Consider the following 23,932-nt stretch of genomic DNA (forward strand, 5'->3'; position numbering starts at 1 on the left):
CTTTTCGAACCCTAATTTTCGAACCCTAAAATTTTGCATTAAATGTTTTAATGCCGTGAAGTATGTGGATTAATTGACGAGTGAATTAATTGCTTGATTTCTATGCGACCTAATTTTGTTTTGGAGTTGAGAGGTGGAATAGTCAATCTTGTCGAATTGATGACGTGGCCTTAATTAATCGATGCGGAATGAAATATAGCCGCAATTTATATTTTTATTTTGGGGAGTGAGATTTTAATAGGATCATCAATAACTACCTTACCCATTTTATTGGAATTTTCGACCACTATGAATTTATGGAGAGGAATTCTATTTTCTTGGATTTAATTATTTGCTTGGGATAATTATCCAATTAAATCCAAAGCCAATTATTACCTCCATGGAAATTTCGACCCCTATGGTTTATTCATGGAGATTTTCGAAAATCTCCTAATTATGGAGAGGTGGAATTATTCATTATATTAATTGATCCCTTATTTATTTCTTTCTATGATTTAATTGGAATATCCTAGCAAATCTTACCTTACCTTAATTTATTCAAGATTTGGAAATTATTCCTTGTGGAAGGAATATTTCACACGCCTATTTCCATTTATTGTGGGAGGATTTTTATTGATTTTCTTGCTCCGTATTATTTTATTATGCTCCGTGAAAATACTAAATTAAATCAATGGCTAAATAAATAGCCATGATTTTCGAAATATTCTCCCTTATTCTCCCTCATCTTCCACGCCAATCATCCCCCAAATCTTCTTCAAATATCTTTTAATTAATCCTCCATATCTCATGAAATTAATTGGAGATTCTTTCCTAACTCTATAAAATATGAGAAACCCTACACCTAGAGATCAAAAATCACGCTCCCACCCCCCCCCCCTTGAAACTCACGCCACTTTTCTCTCCCACTCTCTCCCAATCTTCTCCAATTTTTCTCCATGAATTCTTCTTCCTTTGAAAAGAATTTAAGTTGAAGCCTCTAGAGTTGTTGAAGAATCGAGATCATGTTTTGTTTCTACCAATCGTTTCTATCAAGAAGAGGTATTTTGATCTATCTTTTCTCATCTAACCGATTAATCGGTATTCTTGAACCCTCATGCATATAGTGAGTGTAGGGATTTCAAATCTAAGGGATTTAATCGGTGGGAATTTGTGTTTGGATGTGTGATTTGCGTTTTGAATTAATTGTTTGATGATTTAATGAATCTATGATGAATGATATATGATGTTACGAAAACATGAGTATAAGGACTCTCTCGAGCATGTGTGTGTGTTAAAACCATGAAAAAGTTGATTTTGAATAAATAGGGATAAACCCTAATTCGAATTTTTAAAGGCATGAAAAGCTGTAAGTTCGGACAGTATGTTCCGACATGTATTTGACCGACCAAATGAACTCCGCTTTGATCGATTCTTTTTCCTGGGTAAACCTCATGATGTCTTCTGTATTGTGTGCGAATTTCAACTCATTTAGACGAAATATGAATTTATGGTGAATTTTTAAAGTTGACTGCGCAATTCTGCCAGAAACATGTTTTCTCGACCAGTGGGTTACGTCTTTGATTTGACCGACTAAAAAGGGGTATTTTGACATGAAATTTAAACTGGAAGTTATTTTATGAGTCTACTGCTTTTTTGTAAAGTTTTAGCCCCAACGGAAGTCGGATGAATTTTAAATGATTTTTATAAAATGGTTGCGCAGTGCTGCCAGATTTCTACCTTTGCAAAATAACTATATCTTTATGTTTTGAATGGCATACATGAATTATATATGTGACGAGAGGATGTGATATGCAAAGATGTTATGCTATGATGTGATTTCCATTTGTTGTTGGGAAAAGGGAAAAATTAAGGACATGCATAATATTAAGTCCATGTTGGTGACTAATTGAGAATACCTTATCTAAAGGTGATAATTCATGCGCTAAACGTGATATCAAAGGAAAAGCGATACTTGAAATCTAAACGGTCGAGGTGGGCTTCTTTTCTACCCTACACTATGTGTGGGCTTTCTTTTACTAAACTCTTTTACGTATGATTGTGGAGCTATAAGGGTGGTTTAAAGTATTTATCATGCCGTGATTTGTTTTAACGTGCCTATCTGATGTGGCTGTTGCCACTGTTATATAAATCGAATTCGGGTCCTCGTAGAGCCGCAAACTCTACTTGGATTAGTGTACACCTATGGTAGATCGTGTGCTAGCGTACGGGCTGGCCGGTCTAGTGACCTGGTTTGCGGCCGCATTCCTTGTCATGTATTGGCAGATATGGCTATTGTCTATGGGAAAATGACTGATCAGTCGAATTTTACAATGGGAAATGATTTGAGTGCCTCGGGCCTTTCTAAAGCTAAACCCCGATGGTTACTTACGTATGGCATGATAAACTATATCTTTATTAAAAATGTTTTCGGCATAAGTCCACTGAGTATTTTATAAGTACTCAGCCCTGCATATGTTTTCCTAATGTGCAGGTTGAGCGGAGACGAGCGGTTGGCGGTGTTGAGCAAATTAAACGAAATGATAATATTGTCTTGAAACTCCGAGTGTCGTCGTGTCTTCACACATGACTTCACTCTTTCTCTTGGTCGTTTTCCGCTGCGATATTTCTTTTACTTATTAGCAATTGGGCTTGAACTTGAATTTGTTCCGTTATTGGATATTTGAAACGGTGTTTGTTATGTCAGGGTGCTTAGGTGTCGTTCAAGCAAGGATATATCCTACTGGTCAGGATAGCGATCCTAACTAAGCCTAGACCCTGGTTTCAAAAATTCCTCAACCCACTTCTACTGATCAGTATAGTGGTGGTAAGGGTCGAATCCCACAGAGATGGTGCGTTAAAACTATTGTGGTGATATTCTGGATGGTTTGGTTAGCTACCACGCTCGGGTTGAGTTTCTACCTAGGCAAGAATTTAAAGGTAATTTCCTACTGACTAGAATGGGGAAAGAAGTGTAGGGATGCAGCTGTGTACGTGGAAATAGGGGGACATTTTTGTAACAGAAAATATTTGGAAGGTACGGGATTCTATTTTGGGCTAGACAGAATATTCAGAGGGTAGTGGTAGACATGGTGACTAGGCTGACAGATCTGCAGGTTTTAACTAAAAGTAAAGGACAAAAGCAAAAAGCATCTAAAAAGCAAAGTGGTCCCCAACATTAGACAGGGACATCATCTTCTTCAACAACACAAACTAAAATCAGAAAATAATTCCAGATTCAACACGGAAACACAGTTTATCAATTCGCGAACACAGATCCACAAATAAGAACACCAAATCTGAAATCAAAACATAGAAAATTCAACTCCGCATACTGGTCAACAGGAAAACGAAACGAACTCAAACTAGACTTCACATGCAGCGATTCACTCACGATCAAACAGTTCCACGTTTAACTAAAGGAATTTTGACGGAAACAAAGAAAGAAAAGATTCATCACTTAAAACACCAAAGAACCTTAGATCTAAGCTAACTAGGCGGAAAAGAAAGGAAAAGAAATCAACACCATAACGGAAACGGAAATCAACTTCATATCTTAAACACGTTCGGATCTTCCACAAGTACTTCAAAAATAGAAAATATCCGAAAGCAAACAAAGATCCAACGTAAGGAAAGCAAGTAAATTAAACTACGAAAGCGAATAAAAGTGTTTTGCCACTCCGGGTGATGATATCTCTAACTACGGTTCTGCTGGCTGGAACGGACGATCTGGAACTCCGGGAACTTCTAAATCTTCAAGTGACCATGGCAGTGGCGAGGAACGAGATTCTGGACTGGGCTGAAGGACTGAACTCCGAGAGAATTCTACCTAAGAGTGATGATGATGAATTCCGATTGGTGATTCTCGTTGATAAATATTTTCTTCTCTCCAAGTGGCTTCCTTTTATAGGGAGGCTTACCCTTGATTTTTAGGGTAAGACCTTGCGGTGAGATGACTTCTTTGCCCTTAATTGTGATTGAGCAGTCCCAGCTATCCTCCTTCTCCATCTCGAGCCATATTTGCATGTATACTGGTCAGTACGTAATCGTCCTGACGCCCTTTTCACTTGAAGTGTCTGAAACTCTGCCTACTGGCTAGAATGCTTACCCTGCACGCTTAAGCAACTAGTTTTTGCAGATATAATTCAATTACGCACATCATACTGACCAGTAACCTAGGCCTAGAATACGACTTATCAAACTGCTCACACTTACCACATGCTTGTCCTCAAGCGTGAAGAACAAACAAAAACGAATAAGTCGAATTCTAGCCTGGTTACTCCCCTGACCGACTCTACCTAAACTAGACTCTATACTACAACGACGCAAAGAAAAAACACTTGGTCAAACACAGAAAAAGACACACAAACACACAAACACAATTAAAACCGAAACACAAAGATTTGGGCTATATTTTCAACCATCCCTTACCTCGGGATCTGGTGCAATCCGGCCTTAGACAGCCTTGAACTCCTGCCACCCCCCCATTCCTTCCTGGTCAGTACATCCGTTTGTCAAGATCGCCCAAACTCTCGGCCAAACACTAGATTCACTCGGTCTCTCATACCTCACCAGGAATGTTGGGACCGCATTATCTCAATATGCTCAACCACGCTTGCTTCGGACTTGGATCTCACGTGCAGCTACTGGGTTGCAGTGTTTTGGGGTAGATGTTCCTAAGGCTCTAAGTTTTCAAAATTTCTATTTTATTGGTGCGAGGGAACTGTGTGCATTAGGCTTCTGATCAGTTGCTTCTTAGTTGGCGCTTCTGGCTTGGGTCTCCAACTGTTCAGTATCATCTTGTGGCTTTGCCACCCTTATTCCTTCTCTTTTTTGTGGTCAAGTTTCTGACCATTTTTCTCCACATTCTTCTCTCTCTCTTTTTTTCGTGGCTTCGCCACCCTTATTCCTTCTCTTTTCCCTCTTTTTTTTTTTTTTTTTGGGGACCCGGGATAACTCCCTGGTCGATTTTCTTCCGAACCTTCCTGCCCAGCTGAAGTATGCTTTCTTGTACATCTTTCTGGCCATTAGGCTTCATTCGCCTCACGCTTTGCACACACACAGTCCCAGTGGCTAGGGGTATTTATCTGGGTAAAAGAGTTAGGAAAAAAGGTTCTAAGGGTGGTTTTTTTTTTTTTTTTTTTTTTTTGATGGGGGGTTTCCTACTGCCTTCAGTCTTTGCTACCCGTGGTCACTTCATCCTAGGCAATTTGTGGCAGCCTCTCTTCCTTTTCCATATATGTGGAAAGTGGTTCCACTTAAAGCTTATAACTCACATTTTAAGAGGGCTTTCGCGCTTGGCTCTAAGTATGGGCTTTTCTCTCATACTCACATCATCTATCCTGACCAGGAGGTACTAGGGAGGGTGGTTTCGGTTTTCCAGCACGTCTCATCTCCCTCAGTTCCCTTCACCGTCAGCTCAAGACGGTTGAGTTTTAAGCCCAATCAACACACACAAAATAAAAAAACTAAACCTAACAGGACACTAACACAAGCACGAACACAAAAACTACACATATACACATACTCATCATACTGGTCATTGCGTCCCCCCTCCCACTTCACAAGTGTCTGCCCTTAGATAGGGCTGTGAAGTGGAAAAGGTAATGGCCAGTATGATGGACACATAGACAAACAGACAAAAACAACAAATTAAAACTAAAACTTCTCACACTTAGACTATGGAATAGGCTAAGTGTGAGATTTTGAAAACCTAAACAGCAACTAACAAAACACATATATACACAAAACTCCTCACACTTAGGCCGTGCAACGGACTAAGTGTGAGTTAACATGCTTACGAAAAACAGAAAACACAAACACATGCGCCAAAAGACAAACCCTTAACTTCTCACACTTAGACTATAGAATAGGCTAAGTGTTACGAACGGGGTTTGCGCACAAACAGAAATTATACTACCTAGACACACAAAACACAATTAAAAACGAAAAGCTAAAAACGAGAAAATAAAAAGAAAAACTAACTGGTCAGATGGGGGTGGTCTTAGCGAAGTCTCCTGCTCCTCCGTGGGGCAGGTGGTGTAGGCTGCTTTTCCAGGGGTTCCTCTTCCGTTCCAGTGTGATCCTCACTCTCCTTCGCCGGTTCCTCGGCTGCTGCCGGCACCTCGGCGTTCTCTTCCTCGGGCTCGTCTATCATTGTCTCTGGTGGGTGGGTCTCATCGTCCTGGCCTCCATGGCCGCTTGTTCCTGTAGCTTGTTCTTTCTTCCGGCTGGTCACTTCTTCCAACAACACATCTATCACGGATGCCATCCGGCCCATCTCTGTGATCAATCGATGGTTTTCCTCTCCCAAAGTAGTCACTAACGTCTCCATAGCATCTTGCTTTTGAGCCAATGTCTTCTGCTCTGCAGATCTCTCCAACATCCTTTCCATCACTGCCGCTAGCTTGACCATCTCTGCTTTCAATATCTTATTCTCCTCTCTAACTTCATCCATTTCCTTCTCCATTCTGGCTTGACGCTGTTCCTGGTCCGATGCTAATCTGATCATTTCTACCCTTATCTGTCTGCTTCCCTCCGCTATCTTCTCCACAGCTTCTTCCATCCCCTCTTGTCTCTGGTCGTGTGCCGGTGCTTCATGAGCTGCTGCCAACCGAGCAGTGGGTGTAGCTTCCTCTCCCATCGCGTAGAAGTGTGGCACGCCTTGCCTCATGTATACCGCATTCGTCCGGACGAATAGGGGGGTGTCAAACAATCCTGGGGCGTCCACCATCGTCAAGGGGGTTAAGTCTTTGTCCTCTGAAACGGTGACGTTGTTTCTCACAAAGATTCCCAATATATGGCAGAGGGAAATATTCCGTGCTGGGTGGGTAGCGATGAGGTGACATGTGTATGCAGTCCAGAACCCTAAGTGCAACTTCTTGCCTCTCTTGGCACACCACATAAGATACAATTCCGTCATCGATGTCCGGACTGCCGAATTCGACTGTCCTAAAAGGTTGTAACCCAAGAAGAGTTGAACCAGGCGTAGATTAGGATCGTTGAGATGGATAGATCGGGAGATAGTGGACTGAAACTGTCCTGCCCCGGGGTGAGTAAGCTCTTCCCAAGCTACCTGGGGCTCAAAGTCCACATGCCTGCGGGGAATCCCCCGCTCCCTATCTCTCCACTCGGGCCCTATGGCCTCCTCCAAACTGCATATCCCTAGCCGAACAGTCCATTCAATCAAATTCATCCTAATCTCTCCTCCAAATCCGTTGTGACCTTGAATCGAAAGGTCGCAAAAAATTCTTTGGCCAAATCGACCGGAACATTCAAATTCTCATTCCTTAACAGCCATTCAAAACCCAATTCGTGGAAAAGGGCGAGAAACGATTCCCGAACCTTCAATTCATCTAACGAGGGGAGATGAATTACCTTTCCACACTTAACCTTCTTGCCTTTTGCGTTCTTGGTGCGATAGATGGATTGGAGCTCCTTGGAGTCAAAAAATTGCATCCCCTCCACCGCGTCATCTGTGAGCTCCACCGTCCAATGCTTATATCGGAGTGGTTCTGCAGGTGGATGCAATAGCTCCCGATGATCGTTAGGGAGTTGCTGCTCCTTGTACTCCTCATCTTCCATGGTCGTATCGCTATCGGATTCAGATTCTTCACTGATCTCATACTCACTATCACTCTGCTCTCGTTGGCTGGATGGGGTCCTCTAAGCAGCCTCGGTGATCACTATGCCAGTGTTCACGACACGTGGTTTCTTGGTGCTAGGCTTCTTCTTCATAGGGGCTTTTCCTTTCCTTTTTCTTTCTATCTGGTACCTGGCTTCCTCCTCAGCTTTGTCGGTCTCTACTTCGGTCTCCCTGTGGCCTACTGACCTGGATGCGAGGTCCAGACCCTCAGCCATCCCGTCAGCCTCCTCACCTTGGCCACTCAGTGTTGGAGAGACCGCTTCGGTTTCCTTTGCAGTATCCTCTAGGTCAGTAACAGGTAAAGACTCCTCCTCAGGTTTTGTGGGAGTGGTCCTCTCCTCTTCACTCAAGATTTCCACGGGATCTGCCTCTGTGTTCGGCTTCGCCCTACTAGCTGCCCACTTTCCCAAGCATCTCTGCGAAATTCTCCGCGGTTTGGGCGAGTCTGCCTTGGGGTCTGCTTTCACCACCAGTTTCCGCTTTATGGGCTTGGGCTTCACTACCGGAGGTGCCACCGGTTCTGGTTCGTTGGTTTCTGCAGCTGTTTCCTCCTCTCCTACCTGCATTCTACCATCCCCTACTTCTGCTCGGGGATCTACTGGCTCTTTTTCTTTACTCGGTGCTTCTCCTTTCCCTCCTATCAACTGGAAAGGTCGGCCTTCCGGTATGTTTCCTGATGTGGCTTTCTCTCTGTTTCCTGACCCTCAGCCATTAGTGCAGTGTCCTCTTCTCTCTGGTTGACCCTGTTCAGAATCGAGTCAAATTCTTCGTCCGTCATTAGGCCTTGTTTTCTGGCCGATTCATTCAAATCTATTTCCGGCCTTCTCACTTCTTGAACTACCGGCTCCGCTTCGGGCGCTTTCTCTGTTCCTTCGCTCCCCTCCGGAGTTGTCTTGCCTTGACTCGACTTTTTCGTACGCTCCTCAGAGTCGGAGTCGTAATGTGTGGTGATAGCGTCGAGCTCTGCCGAATTCGGCACTGAATCTGCTGAATGACTGTCCGGCGCAGGCGGGAGTTCACTGGGTGTGGTTCCTACACCCCCCATTTGATCAAAACCAGTCAATGCCGCCGTCCAGTCCCGAGTAGGGTCCTGTTGACGAAGAAATGCCATCATGGCATCCATGGAAATCATAGGTGGTGGCTGAGCGGTCGGTGCTGGTGGCGGTGGATTTTGCTGTGGTTGTGCCTCCTGGGTTTCTTGGCGGCGCGTTTGATTTTCCGGGCGAAAGCTTTCTTCCCCATGAGTGGAAATCTGCGATTTAGTGGTGAAAAGGTAGGGTTGAGGGTTGAGAATGATGTTTCCGCGAGAGAGATGGACAAGGATTTCTTGAGAGCGAATTTGAAAATGAGGGTTTGTGAGGGGAAAGGGTTGAGACGGTAAGTTTAATTCGGGTGAGAGAGAGCAGTTGCAGGTGGTTGTAACCGGTTATTAGCGGTAGCCGGTCGCGACGTTTCAGACGGGAAGGGCGGTTGAGGTTGCTGGCCTCTGATTGGTCCGCGCGTCTTTTCCCTCTGCTCATGCGTCATTTCTCTTGCTGTCACCCTGCAAAAGCTGCACAAGCTTTAATTCAAATTTTCGTCCTATCCATAATTCCTCCTCTAATTGCCTAAAAAGGAGACTAATTTAAATGGGCACTTAAATAACATTTTGAAATAGCACCAAATAAGCAATCCTTTGGTCAATGCGCACTTCAAATTAAAATTAAGGCCCGAAAATTTTTTTTTTTGGATTTTTAGGAATTATCTAGCGTGCAAAAATTAATTACGTATTTACAATATTTACAACTTTCTTAGGTAATTTGGAATTCAACTTGACCAGTATATGCATACTATTCTCAAAGGGAAACTGGCCGCGTGGAATTCTAAATTCCTATCTTACTGATCAGTATGAAACCGATGTAAGTGGCTGTAGTGGAATTTCATCCACTACACCCACCTCGCTATTATCCCTGAATATTTTCAACCTATGCCCATTTACTATGAAAGGTTCAGAGTTAGAAAAACTCCCTGAAATTTCTACTGCCCCGTTGGACCGGAGTGCAGTTATGATGTAAGGTCCTGTCCATTTGGACTTGAGTTTCCCTGGCATAAGCTTCAATCTTGACTGGAAGAGTAGTACTTTCTGGCCAACATGGAGCTCCTTAGTCCTCAGATTTCGATCATGCCATAATTTAGTTCGTTCTTTGTACCACATGGCGGAATCGAATGACTCCAATCTAAGTTCCTCAAGCTCCTGCAGTTGCAGCTTCCTTTCCTCTTCACAGGCTGTAGCATCCATATTCACTTTCTGTACTGCCCAGTATGCTCGATGCTCGATTCCAACTGGTAAATGGCACATCTTTCCAAAGACAATCCGGTAAGGGGACATGCCTATGGGAGTCTTGTAGGCTGTTCGATACGCCCAGAGAGCATCCTCTAACCTTACACTCCAATCCTTCCTAGAAGTGTTCACCGTCTTCTCCAAAATTTTCTTTATTTCGCGGTTAGAGATTTCTGCTTGACCATTTGCTTGCGGATGGCAAGGGCTGGATAGTCTATGGTGCACACCGTATTTCTTCATTAAAGCTTCAATTGTGCGATTACAGAAGTGTGTGCCTTGATCGGATATGATCGCCCTGGGCACACCGAATCGGCTGAAGATATGACTCTTTAAGAATTTGGCCACTTCCTTGGCTTCACACGTGCCTGTGGCCTTGGCTTCCACCCATTTGGAGACGTAGTCTACAGCAACTAGGACATACAGATTCCCATAGGATGAAGGGAAAGGCCCCATGAAATCCATTCCCCATATGTCGAATAACTCGCAAACTATTACGGGTACCTGTGGCATTTCATCCCGGGCAGATATTCCACCGGTCAGTTGGCAACGCTCACAACTTCTGCAAAACTCGTACGCATCTTTGTTGAGGGTTGGCCAATAAAAGCCGCTATCCAAAATCTTCCTAGCCGTCTTCTTGGACCCGAAATGTCCTCCGCATGCTAACGAATGGCAGTGGGTCAAAACATCCCGCTGATCCCAGTCAGGAATGCACCTCCTTATCACTTGATCGGACCCTACCCTCCACAAACAGGGGTCGTCCCAAAAGTAGTATTTCGCTTCACTCTTGATCTTCATTCTTTGGGCTTTGGTAACACTTGGCACTTCTGGAAGCTCTCCAGTTACCAGGTAGTTGGCCAGGTCCGCGTACCAAGGCTCTTGCCCTACCTTCTCTTTTCCTTTTGCTGTATCATTCTGACCAGTAAGCTTGAACACTTCTTCCCAATCAATTTTTCTGGGCACAAAAATCACCTCACACAAATGTTCCTCTGGAAATTTATCATGCACTTCGTCACTGTTTCCATCTTGCACTATTCTGCTCAAATGGTCCGCCACTTTGTTCTCGACTCCTCGCTTATCTTCTACCTCCCAGTCAAATTCTTGCAGCAAGAGTACCCATCGGATCAAGCGTGGTTTGGATTCCTTCTTGGCAATCAGATACTTAATCGCCGCATGGTCAGTATACACTATGACCTTAGATCCCAACAAATATGGCCTGAACTTCTCGAAGGAATACACCACCGCCAGCATCTCCTTTTCAGTGGTATCGTAATTCCGCTGGGCTTGATTTAAAGTCTTGGACGCATAAAAATTACGTACCTCTTCCCGTCGATCTTCTGACCCAGCACGGCTCCTACCGCAAAATCGCTGGCGTCGCACATTACTTCGAACGGATGGTTCCAGTCAGGAGCCCTTATGATAGGTGCGGATATCAACTTTTCCTTGAGAAGGTTGAAAGCAGCCTTGCATTGCTCATCAAAGATGAATTCCACTTCATTCTGAAGCAATCTAGTAAGGGGCTGGGCGATCTTGGAGAAATCCTTGATAAATCTTAGATAAAATCCGGCGTGCCCCAGAAAACCCCTTATTCCCTTCTGATCAGTAGGGAATGGTAATTTGGATATAACATCTACCTTGGCATCGATCCACTTGGATACCTCTCTCTGAGACCACGTGTCCTAAAACTATCCCTTCGGCGACCATAAAATGGCACTTTTCGAAGTTCAAAACCAAACTCTTTGCTTGACATCTCTCCAAAACTATATCTAAATGGTGAAGGCAAGAGTCGAACGAATCTCCGTAAACCGTAAAATCGTCCATGAATATCTCTATGCAATCCTCAATCAAATCAGAAAATATGCTCATCATACATCGTTGAAATGTACCTGGAGCGTTGCACAGGCCGAAGGGCATGCGACGGTATGCATAGGTTCCAAACGGGCAAGTGAAAGTAGTCTTGTCCTGGTCCTCAGGATCTACGTAAATTTAGAAATACCCGCTGTACCCATCTAGAAAGCAGAAATACTTCTTCCCAGCTAATCTCTCCAACATTTGGTCGATGAACGGCAGGGGAAAATGGTCCTTCCTGGTCGCATTGTTCAGCTTACGGTAATCGATGCACATTCGCCAACCCGTGACTAGCCTCGTTGGGATCAGTTCATTCCTCTCATTCTGAACTACTTGGATGCCCGACTTCTTTGGGACCATGTGGATCGGGCTGACCCACTCACTATCCGGTACTGAATAGATAATCCCTAGCGACAACAACTTCAAGATCTCCTTCAATATCTCTTCTCACATGTTAGGGTTTACCTTCCTTTGAGCATCTCGATGTGCCTTCGCTCCTTCCTCCAACCTAATGTGGTGCATGCAGACGTCGGGGCTAATCCCCACTAAATCTGTAAGACTCCATCCAATTGCCTTCTTGTTCTTGCTCAGCACGGTCAGTAGCCTAGTCTCTTGTTCTTTCGTGAGGCTGCTACTGATGATCACAGGATAAGAGTTCTCCTCTCCAAGGAAAGCATACTTCAAATTTGGTGGCAACTTCTTCAGCTCAACTTGAGGTGGAAGTGTGTCTTCGGGTAGAGGGTTTTTCTCAATCTCTCCTTCTTTTTCTAAACCTCCCTTCGATGGTTCTTCTATACTGGCTGGTAGCTGAACCCCTGCGGCTCCAGTGAACTCCGATTTCTGACAGAATTCCTTGATTACTACTTCTATTTCTTCATCAGTCAACCCTTGGCTACTGATCATTTCACACCATGCAGCGGCTTCGACGTCAGCCTGCTCATAAGCATCTAATGCTTGGAGTTTCTCCTGCAATAGTTCGGTCTCAAGAAAATCTTGGACAAGGGGGTCAATCACATCAACATAAGACAAATTTTCAGAATCAATCGATTTCTTCATGGCTTCATTGATATCAAAAGTAAATTTCTCTCCATGGAAATCAATGCAAATTGTCCCCTCGGCCATGTCTACTATTGTCTTAGCCGTTCTCAAAAATGGCCTTCCTAACAACACTCCACTAGATTCCCTAGCTTCATGCTCACTCATTTTGATCACATAAAAATCAGCAGGATAGGTAAAATCATGCACTCTTACTAACACGTTTTCTAAAACTCCCTCAGGACTTATGCACGACCTATCAGCCAGTTGGATCAACACCCTAGTATTAGACAATCTAACTCCCTTCAATCGGTTATAGATAGACAATGGCATAACATTTATGGACGCCCCCAAATCACACATTGCATGTTTGACCTTCACATCTCCTATAACTATAGGCAAAGTGAACATACCTGGATCGGCTCTCTTGGGTGGTAACTTCTCTTGCACTATTGCTGACGCTATTCCTTCCACCATAATCTTGCCATCCTTCTGGGCTCTCCCGGCTATGAAGTCCTTAATGAATTTCCCGAGAGGGGGTAGCTTCACGGCTTGGAGGAATGGTATGGTGACATCCAACTTCCCAAAAATCGACAAGTAGTCAACCAGGTCTTCTTTCTTCCTCTTTGTAACAAATCGGAATGGGAACGGTTTCTCCCCTTTTTTTTCCTCTACTGGTTCTTCAGCAACCTTCTTGGAGTTTTTCTTGGGTAGTTCCTGGGTCTGGGCCTCCATTCTGGGTTCTACCTCTTGAGGGGGTGTCTTCCTGGTCAGTAGGGTGTCGGGTTCACCTCGTAAACTTAGTGTATCATCCAAGAAGAATGGATCCTTCATCCGAGGCATAGTTCTCCCTAATTCATCCACTGAAATGGTATCACCTCCTATCTTCGTTCCATTAGATCCTCCACCAGGTTGTTTCGGTTGAGGCGCGTCATAAGTGGTTCCCGACCTCAACGTAACCTTACTCACATTTGCCTTTTCGGGCATTTGGACTGTAGATGGGAGTTTCCCTGCATTTCCCTTTAAATCACCCACCGAACTGGCCAGTTGAGCTAACTGCCTATTCATCATATCCATGTTCGCCTTATGTTCCTTCTGGGCGTTTTGCATCCCCTGCACGACCTCATTATGGGATTGCAATTCTCCTTTGATACTCTGTTGTGATGCTAGCATTTCACCCATCATGTCTTCAACGGATCTCCTTGACCTGTTCGAGTTTTGGAAATGACTTGGCCCTTGGTGTTGATAGTTCTGGGAGTTTTGCTGGCCTTGATTAGGCGGGTATTGGTTATACTGGGCAGGAGGGGTGTACTGATCTTGAGGATATTGATTCTGGTGCTGGCCTTGGAATTGATTTTGGTTCTGATGGTTTTGGGGTCCTGGGTTTGGCTGATTTTGGAAGTTTTGGAAGTTTCTCTGGTGGGGTGGCACATAGACAGGGTTCGGGTTCTGTGGGTTTTGGTTTTGGGAATGTTGGTTTCTTCCTGACCAGTTGGGCTGGTAGTCTGGGTTCGCTGGTCCACGGTTAGGGTTTTGGTTCGGATGAGGGTTATACTGGTTCTGACCTTGGTTCTGATTTTGGCTCCCATCACCCCATCGGAAGTTTGGATGATCCCTCCATGGTGCATCCCGTTGCCTACCTTGAATCCAATGCCCACTAGAGTTGAAGTACCATATTCCCGAAGTCATTAGGCTGATCATAGTTCGGTCCTTGATTTCCCTGATCTGCACCCTTGTAATTCCCAGTTGGGGGAGGTGGTGGAGTACTCTTCTCGATCGCACTCAGAAGTGACTTCTTCAGCTCATCCATTTTCAAATCCATTTTCTGTTACAGTGTATTTTCCTGATCAGTAACCGAGGCAACAACAGCCCGCTCTCGGTTATATCCTTCCCTTGGATGGTCATACTCTTTCTTTGCATTCAGTAACTTCCTTAGGACTCTCTTTGCTTCGCTAACCTGCAATTGCGTGAAGCTTCCTCCCGACGATGAATTTGCCAGGTCCTTGGTTACCGCGTTCATGCCTTCGTAGAAAGTATGATGTACTTCAATGTCCGCCATGCGATGGTTGGGACACGATTCCAAAAGACCCATGTATCTTACCCAATAATCACTCAAGGGCTCATCATACCCTTGCTTCACATTAGTTATTTCCCTCTTCAGCGCGCTTGTCTTGGATGACGGAAAAAACTCGCCCAGAAATGCTGACTTGAAATCGGCCCAAGTCTCGATGGAGTTGGGGGGCAGGCGCATGAACCAGGTGTTAGCTTCCCCTTTTAGCACAAATGGCAAAGCCTTCGGCCTATAATCATCCTCCGTCGCTCCTGTCGGTCTCCTCTGCGCCCTACAAACTTTGCAAAACTCATGAAGAAACTCATACGGCCCTTCATAGCTCTTCCCACAGTATGTAGGCAGGATTGCGATCACATGAGGCTTCACATCGCAGGCGGTTTGGCCTGGGGTAACGACTATGGCTTGCGGGGGCTCTCCTTCAGTATGCGCGTTCAGCGTCCCGATCTCCGGGTCCTCATCTCCCTGGTTGGCCATTTCCCTTGGGTTGCCTTCCAACAGTGGTATCTCTCCTGGTATCGGTCCCTCTATGGTGCCCTTCTCCTCGTCACTACTCGTCCCTAGGTCAGACAAGGTGGTCGACAAGCCAGAACGAGTGGTTACGAGTATAGACCCTCGCTGAAGTATCTTCGGTCTCCTCTGGTCAGGAGCCGAACTGCTTCTCATGAACTGAAATGGAAAGAAAAGGAAAAGAAGATTATGCACAATATATACGCCAAAGTATCACACACAAAAGTAACTAGTAACGCCATCCATCCCCTGCAACGGCGCCATTTGAAACGGTGTTTGTTATGTCAGGGTGCCTAGGTGTCGTTCAAGCAAGGATATATCCTACTGGTCAGGATAGCGATCCTAACTAAGCCTAGACCCTGGTTTCAAAAATTCCTCAACCCACTTCTACTGATCAGTATAGTGGTGGTAAGGGTCGAATCCCACAGAGATGGTGCGTTAAAACTATTGTGGTGATATTCTGGATGGTTTGGTTAGCTACCACGCTCGGGTTGAGTTTCTACCTAGGCAAGAATTTAAAGGTAATTTCCTACTGACTAGAATGGGGAAAGAAGTGTAGGGATGCAGCTGTGTACGTGGAAATAGGGGGACATTTTTGTAACAGAAAATATTTGGAAGGTACGGGATTCTATTTTGGGCTAGACAGAATATTCAGAGGGTAGTGGTAGACATGGTGACTAGGCTGACAGATCTGCAGGTTTTAACTAAAAGTAAAGGACAAAAGCAAAAAGCATCTAAAAGCAAAGTGGTCCCCAACATTAGACAGGGACATCATCTTCTTCAACAACACAAACTAAAATCAGAAAATAATTCCAGATTCAACACGGAAACACAGTTTATCAATTCGCGAACACAGATCCACAAATAAGAACACCAAATCTGAAATCAAAACATAGAAAATTCAACTCCGCATATTGGTCAACAGGAAAACAAAACGAACTCAAACTAGACTTCACATGCAGCGATTCACTCACGATCAAACAGTTCCACGTTTAACTAAAGGAATTTTGATGGAAACAAAGAAAGAAAAGATTCAGCACTTAAAACACCAAAGAACCTTAGATCTAAGCTAACTAGGCGGAAAAGAAAGGAAAAGAAATCAACACTATAACGGAAACGGAAATCAACTTCATATCTTAAACACGTTCGGATCTTCCACAAGTACTTCAAAAACAGAAAATATCCGAAAGCAAACAAAGATCCAACGTAAGGCAAGCAAGTAAATTAAACTACGAAAGCGAATAAAAGTGTTTTGCCACTCCGGGCGATGATATCTCTAACTACGGTTCTGCTGGCTGGAACGGACGATCTGGAACTCCGGGAACTTCTAAATCTTCAAGTGACCATGGCAGTGGCGAGGAACGAGATTCTGGACTGGGCTGAAGGACTGAACTCCGAGAGAATTCTACCTAAGAGTGATGATGATGAATTCCGATTGGTGATTCTCGTTGATAAATATTTTCTTCTCTCCAAGTGGCTTCCTTTTATAGGGAGGCTTACCCTTGATTTTTAGGGTAAGCCTCCCTATAATTGTGATTGAGCAGTCCCAGCTATCCTCCTTCTCCATCTCGAGCCATATTTGCATGTATACTGGTCAGTACGTAATCGTCCTGACGCCCTTTTCACTTGAAGTGTCTGAAACTCTGCCTACTGGCTAGAAGGCTTACCCTGCACGCTTAAGCAACTAGTTTTTGCAGATATAATTCAATTACGCACATCATACTGACCAGTAACCTAGGCCTAGAATACGACTTATCAATATTTTAAAGTCTTGCTGGATAATGTCAAACTCTTAATCTTTTTCATTAATATTAATGTCTGGCCCAACTCATTATTTAAACCCGAGCCCTCATCTTGTTTTATACTTAAGTGCTCGTTTAATATGTTGGTCAAGCCTTATTGATGAAACCCTAGCCTTTTTTCCTTGTTATATTTAAGTCTGTTTAAGTCGCGATCGCCCGCATTTATTATACCCTAAAAGGGCGGTCGTGACAGCTAGGGTCCTTACAGCAACTTAGTGTAAAACACAACACAAATCACAACCCTTGGATCATTAGATTGGATGATTGTGATTAGTTACATTATCATACTAAAAATCTACATTATTAGCGAGGTACATTAGACTAGAAATTTACATTATTAGACTAAAACTGTACATTTTTAAACAAAATGCTACATTATTAGCCGAGGTACATTATTAGGCTAAAAATCTACATTATTAGATGACACGTGGCATTAATCTAACCGTTAGATCACAAAACCAATGGATTGCATGTGTTTTGTGTTTCACTTATACTTAGCATTTGGATATGAATACATCCATATAATATATATATCTCTATATAGGGTTTTGATCTATGCAAAACCATATTTAAATACAGAAACGCAGAATAATATCATGCGTAGGGCATTTTTAGGTCATGGTTAGTGTATTTTTAGGTCATACTAACCAAGTATTTTGATCATCTCTATATATATATATATATATATATGAACACATACATACTTATTTTGGGCTGCATTTCTGGATTTTGATATGAATACATACATACTAACCAAGTATTTTGATCATCTCTCTCTCTATATATATATATACACACACATACATACTTATACTTAGCATTTGGATATGAATACATCCATATAATATCATGCGTAGTGGATTTGGGCTGCGTTTCTGGATTTAAACACATACTTATTTTGATCATCTCTCTCTCTATATATATATATATATATGTGAATGTAAATACAAAATATGGGGTGTTACAACAATTGATCTATGTCAGTAGGTGAAATAATTCTGCGACACGTTCTACCATCACACTAATAAAAATGTGAAACATCTATGTCAATAATAATTCCGTTGGTGGATAACTTCGACCTGAACTCGATTAGGATGGTTCTGTCAGGGGCGGTGCTGCTGGGGAACGAGCTGGAAGTCACAGACGGTTTTGGACAGGTGAAAAGTGAAAAATAACTTATATTCCTTACTTCATTTTTCATGTCCTTTAAATGATCATTTAATACCGGAAACACTAAATTCAATTTAATTAGTCCCTATATTTGTGTAGAGATTATAAGAATTATACTACTAACTGATTAACTTTATTTTACTCTAAATTCAGTGTTAGGAAAATTGGTTGGGTAGGTGGAGGAATGTGAAGTTAAGTCGGATTAACTTGTCATTACTCCCTATTGATGTATTGCATATATAACTAATCGATTTGAATCCTTATTATGGTACCACTTGCATCTAATACTTTGTCAATTTTGATTTATAATATAACTAAATGCACGGTTCCTAGAGAGAGATATTGCACCGAATTTTCAACAAATTCAACATTTATTTATTGAACAATAGAATGGCATACTTAATTTGATTTCATTTTATTTAACCTTTTTTTTATAGTGATGCTCCCGTCTTTGTCGGGTAATTTCAATAAATTGTTTAATTAATTATAGAATGACTGCCAATCTCTGCAGTTGCTTCCACGTAACATGCTTGTTAAAAATTTGTACACGAAGTTATGTACTTAACCATGTATGATAATAATAATATTATCATAATTTATATCCTTTTTTATTCTAGGTGGGTTAGATAAACCACTAGGAATTCAAAGATATTAGACAAAAATAATAAATTCATGGGCCGAAATACCTTTTAATGTTATTAGAGTTTCGAAAGTTGTGCAATTCATCACTCCTTTCATTCTAGGGTGTGAGCCCTTTTTAACTCTATCAAACATTACATTTAGTTCCATTTATGAATATTCCACTTTTAAAAGTAGAAAAATACAAGTCTGAATATTCTTTATGTCACGGCCTGCCCTTACTAAGGATAGCAAGGACGGGGAAATCGCGACTAAGGGAGGGACTAAGAAGCGGGGAAGAAATGGGGGACGCAAAAAAAAAATGGACGTTTAAGGCAAAAGTCAATTAATTTCCAAAAGAATAAATGTTTAGACCACAAAACGTTTTAGTTTTTAAAGTAAGCAGCGGAATTCAAAATATCTAAGTGTTTTACACAGGCAAAAACATACGACGTAAAGTAAATTCTTATGACATCAGTTTCAATAAATAGCAGCGGAAAAGAGTTATCAAAAGAGAGTCATAGGATGACGCCTATGTATGAAGACACAACGCATTTAATTTTACTATGCCGACTCAACATCCATTGCCACATCCCGTTCAACCTGCACATAAGGAAAACATATGCAGGGCTGAGTATTTGATATACTCAGTGAACACGTGCCAAAGTATTTTATATAAGATATGTCATCCATACCATAGTGAACTTGAGTTTTACGTTTATTTAAAAGAAAATATCACGAGTATCACCAAAACATTTTCATAGACTGGCCAGTCAAACAATCTCCCCACTTTCTCATCACAAACCAACAATCACATCATCATCCACAGTGCGACGAAAGTGTGGCCACACTATTTGCCCACGAGACCGGTCGACTAGCTAAGACGGCTCCCGATCCGACCAGTGTACACAGCCTGATAGGGTTTGCGGCCCTACTCAGACCCGAATTCATTTCACACAAAGCCATATAGCCTAACGGAGTAAACTCAGACGAACTAGGCATCAGGCACACAATCTCAACATCAAAACTGTCCATGGCATGACATAACACTTTAAACCACCCTTATAGCTCCACAATCATACTTTAGAAAAACAAAAGAGTTTTCAGTTAAAGAAAGCCCACCTCGCTTGCTTAGATATCACAAAACACAATTCAATGTAACTCTCGCTCCTTGTGCTCACGTACGCACGACAACCCTTATCAACAACACAATAAAATCAGCCCTTCATCACAACCATTATCATGCATGCGCTAACGTTCCTTTCATCGTATCTTTAATTTTTACCCATCCCAAACGTTTATCAATACAAGGAAACACACCATAGCATACATCAACAAACAACACATCACTTCATCATAGAATGAGTTCCTTAACACATATGCATCATGTATATCCTTCAAGACTTAACAACAAAGATTATTTTCGTAAGATAGAAATCTGGCAGAACAGCGCAATCATTTTGTAAAAATTATTAAAAATTAATCCGACCTCCGTTGGGGCTGAAATTTTACCAAAATAAAGTAGACACATCAAATATCATACAGTTAAAAGTTCACATCAAACTCACATCTTTAGCTCGGTCAAATCAAAAACGAAACTTACTAGACGAGAATACAAATTCTGGCAGAACTGCGCAGTCAACTTCAAAAATTCATTAAAAATTTATTTTTCGTCCAAAACGGCTGAAATTTTCACACAACACAGAAAACATCTTGAAATGTACTCAGTTAAAATTTGCACCAAAATACGAACGTTTGTTCGGTCAAACACACGTCGGAACCTACTGCCCGAACACCACAGTTTTCATGCTTCACAATTTCGAATTAGGGTTTCACAAATATTCATCTAAACACATATATTCATGCTTCTAACACATAATCATGATTCAAAAAGATTTCATAATCATATTCTCATATATTCACATAGCATTTACCACAAATCATCCGCAAATTCATTCATATACAACCATAAATGCATACACACATCTTTTCTCGTGCAATCAAACAATTCCCCCCGATTAAAACTTAGATCTACGATCTCTACACTCAGTATATGCATGAATGAATCAAAATCAAGGTTCCAATGGAAGGGATGAGGAAAAGTGAATCAAATATACCTTTCTTGATCAAAACGAAAGGTAGAAACAAAGATTGATGCGATTCTTCGGTGAAACTTGAAGTTTCAACTCCAATTGATGCAAGAACAAGGATGAATGGAGGATTTTTGGAGAGAATGAAGAGAGGGAGGAGAGAGGCATGTGAGGAGAGAATGAGAGAGAGGGAGGCGTGTGAAAATAGTGGCTAGGGTTAGGGTTTAGTCTATTTTATGTACTAGGTTTAATTCACACCCAATTAAAATAATTAAATTGTGGAAGGAATAAAATAAAATCCCACAATATGGAGGAAATAAAAATAGGCGTGTGAATGTGGGAGGATTTCGAAATTTGCTGATTTAATTATCAAGGAAAAATAGCAATACTTACTTGGAGAGAAATATATTCACAACTTAGGAAATAAAATAGTGGGTATTTCACAATTAAGGGAACAAAATAATTTAAATCTCCAAGTAGGAAAAATAAGGGAGGGGGCGTGTATTTTGAAGGCATGGAAGGAATAATATTTAAATCCTCAATAAAATGTGAATATGATTTAAATTTGGTAATTTTTTTTATAGGAAAAGACTCCCATAAAATAGGTAACAAATAAATAAATTTCCACAAGGAAAATAGAAGCATATGGGGCATGTGGGATGGAGACAAAATAGAAGGAAAATATTCACATCCCCAATTTATTAGGCATATGTATTAATTTGGCATTTATTTGAATAAAAAAAATAAAAGGATTCCACAACAATAGGAAACAAATACAATTTCTCCACAAATAGGGAAGGGGCGAAAATTTGGCTTTAATTGCCACAATGAAATATTTCAAATATCAATTTAATTAGGGTGTGGAAATAAAATTTGTTATGATTTAATTGGATTTAAAATAAAAGAAGGGAATCAATAAGACACCAATTAAATCAAAAGAAATAATTCATCCTCCTATTGAATAGGGGATTTTTCGAAAACTCCCGAAAGAAGCAGGCTAGGGTTCGAATTTCATGTAACACAATTTAGGGATAATTTGGTTTGGATTTAATTTGGATAAATATCCCAAAACAATTAACTAAATCCAAGAAGAGAATATTAATTCCAATAATTGAAGGGGCCGAAAATATCCCATTAAATTGGCTAGAATAAAAATGCATGATCTCACTTAATTAATTCCCCACATTGAAAAATATAAAAATATACAACACTTCATTCCACATCACTCGTGGCAACTATTTCACATAATCAACTCAATCACATAGAAACCAATAAATTTCATAAAAGAAGTTTTCACTTGACAACCGCATTAAAAAAAATAAAAGTCACAAAATTTTTGGGATGCTACATCCTACCCCTCTTAACAGAAATTTCGTCCCGAAATTTGATCGTCTCACATAAACAACTCGGGGTACTTTTCTTTCATTCTATCTTCTAGTTCCCACGTGGCTTCCTCGGAGCCATGGTGTTTCCACAACACTTTCACGGATGCTATCGACTAGTTTCGCAACTCTTGTACCTTTCGATCTAGGATTGCTTCGGGTCTCTCTTCGTAGCTCATGTCGGGGGTCAGGATCACTTCCTCTTGATGAATCACGTGCTTGGGGTCGAATACGTACTTGCGTAGCTGCGACACATGGAACACGTTGTGCACATTCCCAAAACTGGGAGGTAACGCTAAACGGTATGCTAGGGGACCTACTTCATCGATAATCTCGTACGGCCCTATAAAACGCGGTTTCAACTTGCCCTTCACTCCAAATCTCACAACTCCTCTCGTCGGGGATACTTTCAAAAATACTTTGTCACCAACATTGAATTTGATTTCTGTTCGACGCACGTCAGCATACGACTTCTGCCTATCTTGCGCTTCCTTGATTCTCGCACAGATTTGATGCATGATTTCAGTCATTTTTTTGATGGCGTCGGGTCTTAACATCTTCCTTTCGCCAACTTCATCCCATTAGAGCGGGGATCAACACTTCCTGCCATACAAGGCTTCATACGGCGCCATATCGATCGTCGCTTGATAGCTATTGTCGAATTCGACCAACAGTAGAACAGTTTCCCAACTTTCTCCTCGATCTAGGACAACGGCTCGCAGCATGTCCTCAAGCGTTTGGATCGTCGGTCGTCCTCTCCGATTGTCCGTCGGATTGCCGGTGATAAGTCGTGCTAAAGTTTAACTTCGTGCCTAGTTCCCGTTGCAAACTCATCCAAAATTTCGACGTGAACTTCGTATCGCGATCAGATACAATGGTCTTTGGCACTCCATGCAGACGTACAATCTCACTCACGTAGATCTTAGCTAACTTGTCCGATCCATAGGTAATCCTAATCGGTAAGAAGTGCGCGCTTTTAGTAAGTCGGTCGATGATCACCCAAATATCGCAGTGTTGCCCTTTTGTGACTTTGGCAAACCCGTCACGAAGTCCATGGCTATGTGTTCCCACTTCCATTCGGGAATCTCGAGCGGTTGTAGTTTCCCATACGGCCTTTGGTGTAAGGCTTTCACTTGTTGACAAGCTAGGCATCGCTCCACAAACGATGCTACGTCTCCTTTCATTCCGTTCCACCAAAAACGTTGCTTCAAGTCTTGATACATCTTTGTGCTTCCAGGGTGAGCTGTATAAGGTGTGTCGTGTGCTTCACTCAAATCTCCTCCTTTAGTGCCTCGTCGTTCGGCACACACAAACGTCCATCGAACGTCAAAGCATTGTCCGCCTCTTCACGAAAATGGTCATGTTTCTCGGTTCTCACTTTCACACGTGTCTCTTCCAATTTCTCATCATGTCGCTGCGCTTCTATGATCTTGGTTCGTAAGTCTGGCTCGATCACTAGCGTCGCTATTCT

At 42.1% G+C, this 23,932-nt stretch overlaps 1 long non-coding RNA gene across 1 annotated transcript; it reads left to right on the forward strand.

Annotated features, from left to right (window-relative positions):
* The first annotated feature begins 881 nt into the window (after positions 1-881).
* On the forward strand, positions 882-2,503 carry LOC121768505. Its single transcript, XR_006043380.1, has 3 exons — positions 882-1,038; positions 1,907-1,971; positions 2,471-2,503. It is a non-coding gene; the product is annotated as an uncharacterized LOC121768505 (long non-coding RNA).
* The last annotated feature ends 21,429 nt before the right edge of the window (positions 2,504-23,932 follow it).

The sequence above is a fragment of the Salvia splendens genome, chromosome 15, assembly GCF_004379255.2.
Source record: "Salvia splendens isolate huo1 chromosome 15, SspV2, whole genome shotgun sequence".
In the NCBI taxonomy this organism is placed as follows: domain Eukaryota; kingdom Viridiplantae; phylum Streptophyta; class Magnoliopsida; order Lamiales; family Lamiaceae; genus Salvia; species Salvia splendens.